Source organism: Cibotium barometz, chromosome 27, assembly GCF_041138505.1.
Source record: "Cibotium barometz isolate CiBa-2024 chromosome 27, ASM4113850v1, whole genome shotgun sequence".
Lineage (NCBI taxonomy): Eukaryota > Viridiplantae > Streptophyta > Polypodiopsida > Cyatheales > Cibotiaceae > Cibotium > Cibotium barometz.
The window spans coordinates 31,131,122-31,143,417 of record NC_141072.1 but is presented as its reverse complement, the minus strand read 5'-3'; positions in this window follow the sequence as shown (position 1 = coordinate 31,143,417).

Below are 12,296 nucleotides of genomic sequence, written 5' to 3'. Positions count from 1 at the left end.
CTTTTGCTGTGATGAAATGATAATGGACCTCTATTTGTTTGGTCTGCGCATTGAAACACTATGTTCCTAGCCAATTGTACGCTACTAAGGTTGTTGCAATCGATGATAACTTGTCTATCCATATACATCCCCAAATCTCCAAGTAGCTTACGTAACCAAGCTACCTTGCATGTTGCCATCATGCATCACCCCCCCCATACTCTACCTCAAAGCAACTGTTGCTCTATGTAACAACACCCCACTCCCAAAGGAGAACATAAACTCACTAGTAGATCTTATGTCCAAGGATACTACCAGCCCAATCTGCATCAATGTATCCATAAACCTACAATTGTATATACTAGCCTCATAGAAGAGGCCATAATCCACTATGGATCTCATACAGCGTAGTGTGCACCTCACACTATCCAAATGCAACTTCCAAGGAACCTGCATAAAAATTGGCTCCCCAACCAAACTATGTAGTTCATGTTTGGCTTGGTGATTGTCATGTAAATTAAGCCGCCTACTATCTTCATGTACATTGTGGCATTCTCCAAAATCTTTCTTGCATTTGCACTCAGCTTGCCATTATGATCCAATGGTACAGAACTTCAATCAAGCATCAAATCATGAAAAAATAAGAATTTGTGCAAAAAATGAGAGTTCCTAATTGGCCTAATCGAGAAAAATTTGGGCAAATTTGAAATAATTAATGATGAAATTAGTAATTAGGGGGTCGTGGGACTTCCATCTAAACACGTGGAGGGTTTTCCTTCCTTTTCCCATCAACCGTCGATCAAAATCAAGAAAATAAGATAGTTATAGTTAGCAAAAAGCATACAAAACTCATACTCTAATCATGCTTTCACCACTTTAATCATGCCAAATCTCAACATTTAGCCCATCTACCACAAGTTTTGCAACTCATGGGGGATGTATGGAAAATGGTATGTGAAACCTCGCTCTCTTCATCGTTGGAATACTTTCATGCACTTCATAGAGGGAGATGATGTTCACTTTGAAGCTAACTTGAGGCTTCCACGAGAGTGCTTTGCTTTCACATGTGACCTCTTAAGAAATAAACTAGCACAAAAACCAATTCTAGAAGGTTTTTCTAGTCTACCAAACAAGGCCTTTATCTCTATGGAGAAGAAAGTGGCAATTGGCCTACATCATTTGTTCTCAAAATGACCATCACCCACAGTGAGACGTTTAGTTTAGCTACATCAAGCATTGGGAAAGTGTGCAAAGATTTTATTAATGCCATATGTGAACATCTTCATAAGTTTATGTTTTGGACCAGAGACTTCGATGATGAGATGATGTTTCTTAAATAGGGTTTTTACTCTAAACAGAGGCTTTAAACAATGATTTCCAAACTATTGTGGTTCCAATAATGTAACCCACCTTGATATATTGAGCTCCTTGTTGATAGTGATATGTGCTTCAAAGATGTAATGGGTGAATTGGGTTGGTTCTGTCAATTATATTCACCTTCTCAAGAACTCCACCTTCTACCAATTGTCTCTATGGCTCAAGCTGGGCTGACCTTTATCCATGAGACCACTACTCAATCAGGGAATATATTATAGGTGATGGTAGATATATTCTTGTACCTTGGCTTGTGATTCCATTCCCCTTACCTTAGTAAGAGAATCGCAAGCAATTTTATTTTAAGTTATCTTCCACTAGGATAGTTGTTGAGAGAGCCTTTGGGAGATTGAAAACAACTTCATCCATGGGAGGCATTCTAATGTGGCCATGTTACCAAAAAAATAGTTTCGAGTTTCAACTTGTGTAATTCTACATAACATCTTGGTTTTAACCATAGGGTTAATTAGTTGTGATGACATCCAACCTCGCTTGAATTCTACATTCCAACCAAATGTGAGATATAATGCAGGAGGAGCATGTGGTTCCAAGTTGCAAAACATGCTCATGGACTATGTATTACATTCTTGAGTAATAATTATATTCATGCTACTTTATGTCTCTTCTCGTGTTTCTTGGATTATTAATGGTGTATTCCCATGGTATGTGAAGATGTTGTATTCCCATGTTATTTGATGTTGAATATTTCATTGAATTTTGAATAGTTTATTATAAGTTAGTGTTTTGCAGCTCATCACCAACACCAATAGCACCATCCAGTATAGTATACATGTGGCAATGACTAACTTAAAACCATTGCTCCATGCTTGCTTAGCAAAATCAAAATGTGTACATTTGATTAGGGTCAAATGTTGTGGAAGGGCTGAAGGTCTTTGTATATGGTCATGCCTCCTATCAAAAGCCCACATCTCTTTACGAACATACATAAGATAGAAGAAAGTGTATACTCATCATCTTATGGTGGATGTTTTTGGAAATGTGTTAAGAGCCTTTTCATCAATATTTGTTGAGCCTCCACACTTATGACACCAGCAGGTGTTGAGGTACGATCTTGGACATGATCCTTGATCTCTTTAGTCACTTCTGATGTTGCAATAACATACCAAATAAGGAGAAAGCATTGGGTTTGTGAATTATTAAATAAGCTTAAAGTCAAAATACACAAAGAAGAAGATACCCATTGCATTGCTTGTGTTAATCAAATTAGGTCCCAGGTTGGTCACACGATCGCCATTAAAGAGGTCCACCATGTGGGAATACACTTCCAAAAAGTTATGTGCTCAATCACTGAGGGAAGGGTTATTTATCTCTCCTCTATGGGGTTATTTATCTCTCCTCTACGGGGTTAGTTGCTAATAGCTTGATGTTCTAGACACAAGCTTACATTCGAATCATATATTGTATTGTAGAAGCTCATGAGGAATGAATATGTTGTTAGCTTGTATCTCGTGTGTGTGTGTGTGTGTGTGTGTGTGTGCTAACTAACAGTATCTAAGAGTAGTGTGGTTGACTTGAGGGTTAGCTTGTATCTCGTGTGTGTGTGTGTGTGTGTGGTTGACTTGAGGGTTAGCTTGTATCTCGTGTGTGTGTGTGTGTGTGTGTGTGTGCTAACTAATAGTATCTAAGAGTAGTGTGGTTGACTTGAGGGTTACATAGCACAAGGTAGTATAATTGCACATTAGATGGTGTTAAGAAAAAGGGAGTCACACTAGTCGAGGTATAATTCCTAGAGAACCCTAACTCCCTCTTCATCTTATTTTCTTCCTCCTCTTGGTAATCATGTTGAGACTGGCAAAGCATCTATAGCAGTAGCAGCTAACAACTAAAAATTTGGCAATCACGATGGGCTCTCCTAAAGATCAAGTTTTTTTAATTTTCTTTATTGTGCTAAGTGAGGATGCCCCAAAAACTTAAGCTTCTGTTGGCGATACCTCACTTCTATTGCCTCCTCTATCGCCTCCTCTCTAAACTAGTTGTAGGTTTTTTCTCTACTCCCTTACTCTTCCCTTGCTTGCTACTTCTCCTACCGTCTATGGATGCTCCCCAATGGCTAGTGCCCCTAACAACACTGCTCAGTCGTGTTGTGCAGGTAAAGTCGTCAACCTTCAAAGAAGGGGCCTTCACAAATGATGTTAAAGACCATGTACATCGATTTATCAGAATGTGCAACTCCCATGGGTTGAACCGAGATGGTGCATGATTGTTCTTGTTCCCAACCACCATGTACAAAAGTGGGTGGTAGAGTTAGTTCCCCCACCAACCACTTCTCAGATTGGACTACCTTAGGAAGCAGTTCTTGGCTACCTTAAAGCCAAGGAACTACAATGACCTTATCACCCAAGAGGTCAATCAACTTTCTATTAAGGTCGATGAGTCAGTGGCCCAGCTAATTACTTGTGTAAACGTTTTGGTAGCTCGGCTACCTCAAGACCTCGTCAACTATATATATTGCAATAATGGTTGACAAAGAAAGATCAAGTGAGATAGGAACATGAAAGAAAAAGGTGGAACACAAAAGGACATGAAAAAGAAAGCTCTTGATCAGCAAAATGGTCGAGAACTAGACTCTCTTAGTCCACTAGCAAAGTCATTGAGTATTGTTGTACTAGTGTGCAGTTCCAAGGAGGAACCAATTGGGGTGGTAATACATGCAGTGGGTATGGCATTGGTGGTAGTCTATACATACCTCTCAGTATAGGGTTCAAATGAATGGGCACTGGATTATGCACTGGTTGAGAAGCATTTGGTATGGGAGGTATGGTGAGTGGTGGTTGCTTTAGCGCTCCGTCGGGAGCATAAATTGAGGTGCTAGGTTTCCCTCTGCTGGTACCAACAATGAGATGTGTCATGATTTCCATGGCACTGGGTGGCATGGCACTAGCAATGAGCACAATATTGTTGTTGGCTAGGCCTCAATGTTGAACACTCTATGCTTGCATGATTTTCATGGCAAATTGCGCATCAAACCATATCCCTTCATTGGAATAGACGCGGGTGTCCTACTTGAGGTGCTGGTTGGGGCTAGCCTTGAGGTTACCCTTGGGACTGGCCTTGTCACCCCACCACTGGCCTATACGGTTAAGCAAATTCTCTACCAACTCATCCATGTTCATGTCCTTGACTAAGACTTCGTCTGGGCACCTTTGGCCATTAAGGCTTTAGATGATGTGTCTCCTAACTCTTGGTTTGGGTGGACGACTTATACATCCTTGTCTTGCAAGTTATCTACCAGATCTATTGCCTAGCAAGGATAGCACTCATCAAAGATGTAGTGCCTAGACTTGTAGAGATGGTCATCGTCAAACCTTTTGCTCTTAAGTCGGATCATAAATGAATTGACAAGCGATAAGTCACCTAGTCTTTTGTGGTTGTTGTATCTTGTTATATCTTATGTGAGACAAATGGTTCTAGCAATCTAGTTGTCACACATGCAGCCTGCACTGTGGTGCTATTTGACACACTGGCTCAACATTTCATGTAACATCATATAGCATTAGTACCCTTTTTTAGGAATATTTGTAGTATGTCGTGGCCCCATTGTGAGTCCCAATCTAGGACATGTCAGGCATGAGCTATGTAGGTCATTCTTTCTTTGTGAGTGATCCTATTGTTGGAACCATTTCTTTCCTTGACCTTCACGGGAATAAAGTTCAAGGAACTCAAATTTCTGGATCCCTAGTGCTGCAATTAGCCAAGGCTTCTAAATTGTTAAAAGGGATTAGAAAGAGGCACGCTGTTTATGTCGGTAAGATGAATCCGCCGGTAGACATAAATTGCAAGGCTAAAGAAGAGTATGGAGATGTGTTCCCTGAAGAGCTGACTAAGATGCCTTCGTCTTGCGAAGTAAATCATGAGATTGAGTTAACCCTCGGAGCTCAACCTAGTAGCCCAGTGTGCATACAAAATGTCGGTCCCTGAAGCCATAGAACTCAAGGAATAGTTAAGACAACTGTTAGAGCAGGGGATTCATCAGACTCGGTGTCTCACCTTGGGGTGCGACTGTTCTCTTTCAAAAGAAGAAAGATGGAACGTTAAGACTCTGTATTGACTATAGAGGATTGAATCAATTAACAATTAAAAATAAGTATCCTATCCCTAGGATTGATGAACTGCTGGATCGATTAAGTGGGACCCAAATGTTCACAAAGATAGATCTCAAATCTGGGTACTACCAAATGAGAATCAAGGAACAGGACATCCCGAAGATAGCATTCAATACTCGCTATGGGCATTATGAGTTCACAGTGATGCCGTTTAGATTGACTAATGCCCCTATGACATTTAATTGTCTTATGCAGGATATTCTCAGAGAATACTTGGATGATTTTGTTCTTGTCTTCTTTGATGATATCTTGGTGTACTCAAACAATGCTACAGATCATGAAGATCATGTGTGCAACGTCCTGGAAATCCTAAGGAAACACCAACTCTTTTTGCAAAGAGCAAGTGTTATTTCTCTATTGACCAGGAGGAATACTTGGGATTCATAGTATCAAAAGATGGGATTTCTCCTGACCCCATAAATATCCAAGCCGTCGTAGATTAGTTGGAACCCAAGACGGTAAAGGAAGTCAGAGGATTCCTAGGATTAAACGGATGGTATAGGATATTTATACCTAGGTATGCTCAGATAGCATCCCCTTTAACTAACCTTCTCAAGAAGAGTACCCTTTTTTAGTGGACTACAATGTGTCAGAGTTCCTTTGATAAACCGAAGACAGCCTTAGTAACCAATCCTATCCTTAAATTGCCAGATTTTACCAAACCTTTTGAGGTGGTTACTGATGCCACTGGCCTTAGGCAGTGCTCTTATGCAGGAAGATCATGTAGTGGCCTATGAATCCAGAAAACTCAGAACACATGAGAGAAATTATGCCATCCATGACTTGGAGTTACTCTCATTAGTTTATTCTCTAAAGTTGTGGAAACATTGTCTTTTAGGAGGGACGGAGGTTCACCTTGATGATGACAGATCATCAAAGGAGTCTGAGAAGTGGATCTTCACCCAAAGGGATCTCAACATGCGTAAAAGGAGATGGATGCAGACCCTGCAGGAATTTAATTTTGAAATTATCAGCCAGGGAAAGAAAATGTGGTGGCAGATTCGCTCAGCAGAAAAGCCTCCTTTCTTGCAATTACAGTGGTGTCAAATCCATTAATCAGTGAAGCAAGGGAGAAAATCATGCAGGACAAATTCCTTGCCCCTATTTCTACCCTTCTGATGCAGGAAAGCAAGACGCCTCAAGAGATGAGTCAAGTTCTTGGGTACAAATTAGATGAAGGATGCATGTATTATAATAATCGACTATGTATTCCCAATGACGAGGGAATAAAGAGAATAATTCTAAGAGAAGCCCATGATAGCCTGATAGCTGGACATCTAGAGTTTATAAAAACCTATATGTCTGTGAAGAAAAGCTTCTTCAACACCATATTGGGGAATATGGGAATTTCCCATAAGTTTGGGACATGTGGTCAAATCTTTGGATTAATCATAACTTGAACACCGTTACTCCAAATTGAGCGCTCTATAGCTCACTAGATTCCATTTTCCAAGCGCTTTCCAACAATAGGTCACATGATATGGTTTTGAAAAACTTATAGGCATGTTATCCAGGTCCCACCTTTTTAGTATTCAAAAAATTGGAGTTGGGAAATTCCCAAACTCACGAATATAGTGTTCTTTTGGATAGGACTCAAAAAGTATGTACTTGATCATGTACGAAAATGTGTGTCAGAGAGTCAAGGCAGAGAGAGTCAAGATGCCAGGGAAACTGCAGCCTCTAGACATTTCATAGATGAAGTGGGAATGTATCAGTATGGACTTTGTCACTGGATTACCTTCGGTGCAATCAGGTTACAACTCCATTTTTGTGGTAGTTGACAGGCTCACCAAAGTTGCCCATCTGATTCCAGTGAAACTGCAGTAGTGGATGTTGCCAAAGTTTTCCTTAAAGATATCTTCAGATTGCATGGCTTACCCAGGAGGATAGTAAGTGACAGAGATCCCAAATTCACATCGAAATTTTGGATTGCATTCTTTAACGCAGTGGGAACTTTCTTGGATCTCAATACAGCCTATCACCGCGAAACAGATAGCCAGACTGACAGAGTGAATCAAGTAATAGAAGATATCCTTCAGTCATGCTGCGAGACAGGGAACCCAAGAAGTGGTTAAGCCATTTTCATCTGGTTGAAATTGCTTACAATGCTTCCTATCATCGAAGCATTGGGATGAGTCCTTTCAAAGCTTTGTATGGACAAGATTTCCTTACACCATTGACTTGGTCCGACCCATTAATCAGGGTCGAGATGTCCAGACAAATGCTTGATGACATGGACCAGCAAATGCAATCAATCCGTAAAGATATTAAGGCAGCCCAAGATAGACAAAAGCAGTATGCAGATGAAAAGAGATCAGAGAGAGAGTTTGAAGAATTAGATATGGTCTTCATTCGAGTATGACCAAGAAGAAGTTCCTTATCTTTAGGAAAGTATAAGAAGCTCTCTCCCAGATACTGTGGACCGTATGCTGTTATAAAGAAAGTGGGTGATCTAGCTTATAAACTTCTTCTGCCTCCCTATCTCAAGGTACATATTGTATTCCATGTTAGTTTGCTTAAGAAATATGTACCCGAGTCACGTGCTTAATGTGATGAACAATTGATTTCTCTGAACTCAAGGCCAGATGGTACTCCAACCTGAAGAAATCCTTGACATTCGGGAGAAGGTTCTCAGGAGCAGAGTCGTCAGAGAGTCTTTGGCCAAGTGGAAGTTCTTCCCTCTAGAAGATGCCACCTGGGAGAGAAAGAAGAAGAGTTGGCAAAAGATTACCCCCACTTTGGGAGATGAGGAGATCTTGCGTTTTTCAAGTGGGAGAGGATGTAAGATTGCTCCTTAACCTGAATAATGAAAAAGCTTTTATCTTAATCCCCTGTAATCATACCCTATTTCAGAATGCAAGAAAATATTCTTTTTCCTTGTTTTTACCTAGAGAGAAGAAAAATTCTAGAGACAGGTAATTCAATATTGAGATATCTTTGGATATAAAAATTCTCCTAATATCTAAAATATATTTCCCTGAAACAAAAGTTTTAAATAAACTCTCCAATGTGCATTAGGAATCAATTAAAAATGATATAAGGGACCTTAGCCCTAAGGGTCCTAATTTTCAAAAATTTCTAGATTATGGTCCAATTAAGGTTCCTATGGGCCAATAGGATTAATCCAAGTGTTGGGATGAGATAAATCCAAAGATTAAAAGAAAATATCTAAAAATGAGTAAATGCTCACATAAGATGAAGAGTTGACTGAGTACAAGGTTTATTAGTTAAAAATTAAGAGATAGTACAAAAAAATGAGATATTTTGGAGGAATGATGAATTTTTGACACTTTGGTAAGGAGAGGGGGACCTTTGAGGTAGGCGTCTCCTTCACATGTGTGGGAGGGTTTTTAATTCAAAAATATTGAGATATTTTTACCTCTCCTCTCTCCTGGATCCAACTTGATCAAAATGGGAGCTAAACTGGTCCAAATCTTGTCCAAATTCAGCCAAACTGAAGCTAGAATTGGTTTTAGAAAATAATACATATCTTATTTTTATGCATAATGCTAAAAGAGGACTTCCTACCATATTCTAGGATTGGACATCCTATGCTAAAAGAGTGATTTTCATCAAATTCATGGAAAACAAAATTTTAGTGTTTATGCATAAATAATTAATTAAAGAAAAGAGAATTTTTTGGTAATTTTATTTTATGCAAAAAAAGGAATTTCCATGATAATGGAGATCCATGTAATTAAATGGAAAAAGAGAAATTTTGGTATATTAAAATAATGGATATTTTTATTTAATTTTAAGAGGAATTTTACATAAAAAAATTATGCATGAGGAATTTTTAAATGATAAAAGAGGAATTCCCATGACATTTAGAATTCAATCATTTAAATGGTGAAAGTGGAATTCTTGGCATAATTGAAATAATGGATATTTCTATTTAATTGTAAGAGAAATTTTAGATAAATTTATTTTATGCATGAGAAATTTTTAAATGATAAAAGAGGAATTCCCATGACAATTGAAATTCAATCATTAAATGAGAAAAAGAGAAATTTTAAGCTTATTAAATAAAAGGATATTTATATTTAGTTAAAAGAAGAATTTTAATGATATTTAAGTAGAGAAAGATTTGAATTAAATTTTGGTGACAAAAGAGGAATTTTCACCATAATTCCACCTAGAGAATTAGGGATGATAAATTAAATTGGTAGAAAGAATATCCTTAGATATTTTATGTGGATAAATCACCAAATTAGACTAAATGAAAGAAGAGTAATTTTATAAAAATCAGATACTCTTATATATAGAACCATTTCTTAATCCATTATGGTTAGGAAGGAATAAAATTCATAAAGTGGAATTTTCCTTATGGTTAGAAATTCAGTAGATATTTATCTGAAGAAAATCCTTGGAATCAAAGTTATAATTAAACCAGATAATTTTGGTTAGACTACAACTGTAAGAGGGAAGGCCAGTAAACTACTTATCCATCTCTCGATCTGAATCAAGCAAAAACATCGTGACCAATTCCAGTTCTTAATACAAAGAATAGACTACCATTGAATTAATCTAGTTTTCCTTGACCGAAATCACCAAGAATCTAATTGGACATTCAGTCAAATGATGGGTAGATTATCCTGATGAGAGATCAATGATTCTCATTAAGAAAATATGGATTAACGAAAAAGGGTTTTGTGAATCTCAAACTGAGAATTTTACTTGCATAGAACCTCTGTTTTCTTTAAAGGACTGTTATATACCAGAATACTGGAGGAAGCATTTGGCATGTGTTTAACTAAGAAGAGGCTGTTGCAACAGCTGGCAAGGAGTCATCGAGGGACATCACTTGCGGCAAAGCCTACTTACCAGCCTCGGTATGGTTAAAATGGTCCGCTTCCGGTATAATGGGTGAGGACCGACGAAGCGGTCCCTGAGTGAAGTGCTAGGACACCTAAGTAGGATCCTAGAGGGTCTTTGACCAGGTGATACACGGGCTTACGATTGCTAGGACACCCATGTGTACGTCGAGGAAGATTTGGATGAACTGAAAAGAAAGACTGTTGTGAATCGAATTTTGATATTGGATCTCGTGGTTGACCAGCTGGTCTTCAACGGAGAGTCCACATGATATATTTTGTAATACAATGGACTCAATATTTTGGAGGATTATGATCACTAATACTATGATTTCAAATGAAAGATTGTTGTAAAGACAACTGAATCTGTTATAAAACGGCAATTTCATATTGGGTGTGTGAGTGGTATGCCTACCTTAAATTTTGCTTGAAGCGTCGACTAGGGGACCTAGGGACTCTTTTCCTCGGTACCCAGGCAAAACATAACCAATTTTTTATAAAGGAATATCACCAATATAGTGGTTGGGAAGTTGGCTAATCCATGGGTTGGTTGGGGTAGGCTGGATCGAGGGAATCGTGCAAAACAAAAAAGTTACGATCACTTACATTAGTTAGATTAAGTTCTAGGAAGACCCTTGTTCTGTGGGAGGGAATCAGCGGTTGTGCCTCGTTAAAAGAGGAAAAAAGCAGTGATTCTATGGACTAAGTGCAAGTCTCTTCTTTGATCTGACCATGTGACTTTTGGGTTCGGTCGGATTAATTTGGATAGTAAGACCTTGACCCATTAGATCGATTTCCCCGTTAGAAGATTTTCCTGGTGGAATCGCTCGTGCCTTCCGGGTGAGGAAAGTCTTTCGAGGCTTGGTTTCGGAGGAATCGCCGGGCTAGTCTCTTGTCCGGACATCCGATGGCGAGGCCCCAAGTGTGGATCCCTGCTGCCCCGCACGAGAGGCTGATGCTGCTTTCGCCACCAGCTCCCTCGGAGGGGGTATCGTCTCGCGGGAGGGCGTTGGGGTCTCACAGCTGGTATCAGAGCTTTGTTTAAAGCTAATAAGGAAAAATGAATTCTTATCAGAAATTTATATTAAACACTCAGAAAGAGAATTTATGTATCGTATTTTGATTCCTTTAGCTTCATTATAATGAAGATTTTTAATCAAAGAATTTGGTTTTATAGATGGAAGTTCCACACTTATATGGTGTTCCCGATCTCATTCAGTCTCACAAGATATGACTGCTTTCGCCTTAGATCATCTCATCTCTTCCCCTACAACTCAAACGAGCCGAGCCAAACTCGCAGGCCATTTTGAGGATTTATATTTCCCAGACCGAGTGGAGAGACGGTAGCACAAGTGGTTTGCAGCAATAAGTCCACGCCTCTTGCGACCAGGCGTGATGCTGAGGTAAAAATCTCATTGGCCATGATTCTGATGAGGCTAAAAGTGATACATGGTGTTATTTTATATCACCTTACGCCTTGAGATTTCAAACTTTCCTGCCATATCTAAAGACTTCTATCATGTACGGAAATGCTTAATGTGTCAGAGAGTCAAGATGCTTAATGTGTCAGAGAGAGTCAAGATGCCAGGGAAACTGCAGCCTCTAGACATTCCACAGATGAAGTGGGAATGTATCAGTATGGACTTTGTCACTGGATTACCTTCAGTGCACTCAAGTCACAAATCCATTTTTGTGGTAGTTGACAGGCTAACCAAAGTTGCCCATCTGATTCCAGTGAAAGAAACATACACTGCAGTGGATGTTGCCAAAGTTTTCCTTAAAGAGATCTTCAGATTGCATGGCTTACCCAAGAGGATAGTAAGTGACAAAGATCCCAAATTAACATCAAAATTCTGGACTGCATTCTTTGAAGCAGTAGGAACTTTCTTGGATCTCAGTATAGCCTATCACACCCCAAAACAGATGGCCAGACTGAAAGAGTGAATCAGGTAATAGAAGATATCCTTCGCTCATGCTACGAGGCGGCAGGGAACCCAAGAAGTGG